Genomic DNA, 5,844 nt, shown 5'->3' with positions numbered 1-5,844 from the left:
ATAGACCAAACCATATGCAACTTTTATTGAATTTTGACAATTTTTGTAAAAGGACACCAAAAAAAAAAAAAAAAAAAATTAAAATTAAAAAAAAATCTGGTAGGGCACGTGCCCTACCAAGACAGACACATGCTCCCTCCACCACTGACAATAAGCCATTAATGACATTACATGAGATACTATAATTAATACATACTCCCTTTTTTTAAGTGTCTCATTATGCAAGTGAGACGAGTTTCAGGAAAAAAAAAATAACCATAAAGTAATATATAAGGTTTTTTTTCTTTTTTTTTATTTTTTTTTTATTTTTTTTATTTTTTTATTTTTTTAATGAAAATAAAGTACTCCATAATATACCTCCGGTCCAAAAAAACTCGTAGCGTTGGAATATTTTATATCTCACAATAATACTCCAAAGTTACGAGTAATTTAGACCGGAGGTAGTGTAAGTGAGGTATAGCTATAAATAAATTTTTTTTGTTAAAGTAAAAGAGGAAATTTGATTAGGGTACCACTAGGTATATTATGAGAAAGAGAAATATTATAAAATGATAGTTAGGTCAAAAGGAAGAGGGAATCATATCGAGTACGAGGAAGTAGTGATGGAGGTTAGTTATGTATTTGCAAATGCATAACAAATACTAAAATATTAAAAAGCACATGGGGGTGAGAGAAAGGAGGAGAGAGATGGGTAAGTGGGGCCATTTTTTAAATGTACCGTTGAAAGCTTAGATAGTATCATTGACTATGTAGTGATACAATTTCTACCGTAGTGATACTATTTCTACACATAGTGAGTACCATTGGATGAATATATAATACCACTACATACATAAATAGTGCCACTGAAATGTTCAATGATACCATTTAATCATCTAGTGATACAATTGATCATCCAGTGGTACTACTCTAAATTCAGAAATGCATTTACGTGAAATGACCCCCATGCCCCTCGTTACAATTGGTGGTTCGTACACCCGGGTGTACCATGCACATGGTACACCCGGATTAAAGTGAAATGAACATAGTATATAATTGTAAAGAACATCATGAATTTATAAAAGAACACAAGACTGAAATATAAAGAAATCAGTAATTTCTTAGAAAGGGTTTCTAAAAAAAAAGATAAATACTAATTGAGTCTTACCAAAAATTTAATGTCAAATCATTCAAAATCTTCAGATATCAAGAATTTATCTATCTAAAATTAATTTCACCCAAATATAATTCAAATTTTCATTTTTAAATTTCAAAATTCAAAAACATATTATTCAAGTAAAAAGAACATAATTTGTATTGTTGATACCCAAAGAACATGCTTAATTTATACGAAGTATACCTTAAAGAACATTGTCGTTAATATAAAGAGCATATAGTTTAAACTCAAAGAACATGTTCATCAGACTCAAAAAAGCATATTTCATTCCATTTTAAAAATGATAAAAGAACATTAATCATAAAATGAAGAACATCATCTTCAACCTTAGAAAATAATACCAAAACATTGATAAAAATTTTTTTTTTAAAAAAAAACACAAAGTCTTATATGTGGCTGGCCACACGGTGTGGCCATCCATTATGAGGTTCCTTTGTTAGTGTTATAGGAGTTACTCGTTCAGTTTTACAAGGGTTACTTGGTCAGTATAATAGAGGTTACTTGGTCAATATTACAAGGGGTTACCGGGTCAGTGTTACAGGGGTTACTTTGTTTTTTAATAAGTGGCCACATGGTGTGGCCAGCCACACACAAGACGCACTAAAAAGATATATCTTCTTTCAACAACGAATTCGTCAATTACATCTTCCAATTAAAAGATTCATCGGGACACTAGTAGAAAAAGTGCTATTTGTAACGCCCTATTAGTAACTGGCGTATATTATGCTAGTTACAGAAGCATCAGTAGTAACTGACTAAGATAATGCCAGTTACAAATTCCACGACATTAGTAACCAACGTAGTAAATGTCAGTTACTAATATGTGGTGTATCTTTATTTGAAGTTTTATTAGTAACTGACTAAATAAATGTTAGTTACAAATACTTAGTCAAAGAAAGTTTGACCAAAGCGTTTGTAACTACCTTATAAACGCTAGTTACAAATACTTAGTCAAAGAAAGTTTGACCAAAGCGTTTGTGACTAGCTTATAAACGCCAGTTACAAATACTTAGTCAAAGAAAGTTTGACCAAAGCGTTTGTAACTAGCTTATAAACGCCAGTTACAAATACTTAGTCAAATAAAGTTTGACCAAAGCGTTTGTAACTAGCTTATAAACGCCAGTTACAAATATTAAGTAAAAAAAATTGACCAAAACATTTGTAACTAGCTTAGAAACGCCACTTACAAATAACAAGTCAAAGAAAAGTTGACCAAAACATTTGTAACTAGCTTACAAACGCCAGTTACAAAAAATAAGTCAAAGTAAAAATTTTGTAACTAGCTTACAAACGCTGGTTATAAATAATAAGTCTAACAAGACTTTTTGTTCAACAAATATTAAGTTTTTATTTTTTATTTTTTATTTTTATTTTTTTATTTTCTTTTATTTTTTTTGAAGGAAAGTTTCTAGTTTTATACTTTCTCTTAATTTTATTTATTTTTCATTAACCTTTTTTTTTTTTTGAAAAGTAATTTTCATTTAAATTTTGATTAAAGAAAAAAAATAATAAATTAAGGTAGCTATTAGTGAATTCGCAAAAATAAAAAAAAAACTAACTTCTTTCGCTCCCCTTCACGTACTGCGCTGCTCCTCCTTCCTCCTTCACTGCTCCTCCTTCTCCTTCACCTCTCTTCCTTCTCTTGCGCTGCATCGTACTCCATTAATTGGTGCTTTGGTTTGTTCGAATTTGGGATCATTTTTAGGGGATTTTTATCAAAGTTTTGAGGTATGTGTTCCTTTTGAATTAGGGTTATTTTACTTTCGAATTAGTGTTTTTACATGTAAATTCGAACTGATTGTTGTTGTTTTCAATTACTTGATTAATTTTTAATGAAATTAGATTATAAAAAAACCAAGGAAATTAGGTTTTGATGAATAATTTCGAACAAAAAAATTAAGAAACGCTTATTGTTTGTGAACTGCTTTGTGTAATTGGGGTACATGCATGTCTAATTGGGGTACACTAGCCAATTATGTGAGGCTGCTGTTTAATAGATAAAGGTTCTAATTGGTGTACACTAGCCGTGTATGTCAGGCTTCTGTTTTTCTCAGCGTGTGTAAATTTGTGTGTGCAAGTTAATTGAGATTACCGTTACATTGAGAATGTTGCTGTTTTTATTATTGTTATTGCATCTATGTTGAACGTTGTTGTGGTTGTTGTTGTGTTGAACGCTATTATTGGCAAGAAAAAAAGGATTAGGATGGGAAATTTGATTCTTATTTGAAGTCATATATGAATGTGGTAGTACACATAAATAAGTTATAAGCGATTTTAGTTATAGAACTCTTAAGAAGTTTATATGGATTCCATGAAAATTATGCATTATGCTTCGTTTAGATTATGATCTTAGGCTTTTTGGTTGGTTTGTTTGATTTAATTGTTTGTATGAATCCTACAATCAGGTTGAGCCGTTGAGTTATGTGAGAATCCTCAGTTTTATCAATGAGCGGAAGAGTAGTAGGGGTAAGTATGATTTTACAATGGTTAAAATCACAATGGTATAGCAAAATTGAGGTATCAAGTTTACATGTAGAAGTTCTAGAGGGGTTGAGTTTTAGTTCATTCATATCAAACAAAAAGCCTAGTATCATAGTCTAAATCGTTTAATAATGGTCTATTAAAAATTGTCTTTTGAAAGCACATTTTTATACTAGCATGGTATTTAGTTGCTGCCAAGCTTTAAAATTGGCTGCTGCCAGTAGCCTAGTATCAACTATTCTACTACAACAAGTAACAGCAACTTCACCCCTTGTCTATGTCGGTTATAAGTAATAGAGAAAGAGGCTAGCCTAATATGAATTATATTTAAAGTCCCTTTAAGCCGATCAATTTAAGATTCATAGACCAGTTTAAGATGCATATGCTATTGTGGTTGTTGGTGTGTTGTAATTGTAGTTTCTTGTTACTTATCTTGGTCTAATAGTCATGCTAATGTATGTATCAAGTGGCTGAATTTCATCCTTTTGCTTTGTTGTTCCTTCTTGACAGAATATAAAGGCCAAGATTGCAATAAAAATCTGAAACACTACTTTGTATAGTATAGTGAGACATAAAATATCCAATAAGATAATGATCCACTACCACAAAATACGCAAAAGAGAACGCCTGAAATAGGCAATATAGAACACTTTAGAGGCGTTCTTCAACTAGGGTGCCTTATAAAGTATACTAGACGCCTATTTGAGGCGTTCTGTATACATTACAATACAAAACGCCTATCTTGAATAGACGATTCTTATACTATGTACAAAATATATAAACAACATGGAAAATAGAACTGTCATCTTAAGAAAAGTGTTCTCTATTTGTATGGTTTCAGAACGCCTATAGTAGATGACAGTTTTGTTTTCCTTATTTTTTATTAAAAAATAATAATAATAATATTTATTAATTAATTAATAATTAGTAATAACAATAATAACTGCATTCAGTGATAAATAAAAGACTAGTACTTGTATATACGAAGTATGATACTCAAATCGCATTTGATTACATCGTTTAATAAAAAAATCATACGAAATATTGATTACATTTAAAAAAAAGGAATATTGATACAATTAAGCTATAGTACACATGGAAAATTAATAAAAACACCATAATGAATTATAAAACAATTTTAATGGTAGTACAATTTCAGACGACCACCACTGCTATTAACGATTAATTTAACTCCGAAAGCCAGCAACACCTCCGAGCACCGCCTCAATCAGCGATACAACCACCTCCTTTGCACCCGCATATAATTTATCCAGCAGCAATTCAGACAACCACCACTTTAATCAGAGCAGCCACAACCCACACCCCTGCTCACGAATCAACCACCCAAAAATCAAAACAACAACCAAGAACCAAAACTGCAATTACAAAAAAAAGGACACATAATTATTTCTATTGTGAGTACTCCAATTTACTTAATAAAAAATAAAATTTAAACCAAATCTAAAGGTGTAAATCAGAAGTTTGGGATTTAAAATTAACAATGGATACTTAAAACGAAATGATAAAGTGAAAAACAGAAATTCAAATTAGAATAAAATCTAAAGTAAAATATCGATAGAAAATTGATAAAATCAGAGGTTATAACTTGAAAACCAAACCCACAGAGAAACCACACCAAAAACCCACAGATCTAAAACAATTGAGTAGTAAAACGAAATATTAAAATGAAAATCAGATCAGATATCTGAAAAAGAATGAAATCATGAACTTTAGATCGGAAAATAAGCCAAAAAAAATCATATCAATCACTTTAAAACAGCCAAAAAACAAATTTGAACATTGAAATTAGAACACAAATGAGACTAATCTTGATATACCTTATTGCATCTATACACTTCTCAATGAGTTTTATTGCAACATTTGTACATCGAAATTCGAACACAAAATTAGGGTTCTCCGACTCGATCGATGGTGTTAGTTTGTGGAAAGAATTAGATCAACCCACCGCGGACAAACCAAGGTTGAAGGGGCTGCCATGATGGTGATGAACGAGGGTTTTGATTTGCTTTAATCTACTGCGGGTTGGAGCCTTGGAGGTGATGATGGCAATATAACATGGTGTAATTGAGGGATGAAGTTAGAACTTAGAGGAGAGAGAACTCAGAGGAGTAAGGGTTAGAGGAGGGAGATGTGGAATGAAATAAGAAATTAGAGAAGTGACAGCTTGATTGAGAGGAAAGAAGTTA

At 31.2% G+C, this 5,844-nt stretch overlaps 1 long non-coding RNA gene across 1 annotated transcript; it reads right to left on the bottom strand.

Moving 5' to 3' along the window:
* Positions 1-4,590: 4,590 nt before the first annotated feature.
* On the bottom strand, positions 4,591-5,844 carry LOC145635141 (uncharacterized). Its single transcript, XR_014113795.1, has 2 exons — positions 5,476-5,844; positions 4,591-5,013 (listed from the first exon to the last, which is right to left on the bottom strand). It is a non-coding gene; the product is annotated as an uncharacterized LOC145635141 (long non-coding RNA).

The sequence above is a fragment of the Chenopodium album genome, chromosome 6 (genome assembly GCF_948465745.1).
Source record: "Chenopodium album chromosome 6, dcCheAlbu1.1, whole genome shotgun sequence".
Taxonomy (NCBI): domain Eukaryota; kingdom Viridiplantae; phylum Streptophyta; class Magnoliopsida; order Caryophyllales; family Amaranthaceae; genus Chenopodium; species Chenopodium album.
The sequence above is the reverse complement of the archived record's forward strand: the minus strand, read 5'-3'. Positions and strand labels throughout refer to the sequence as shown.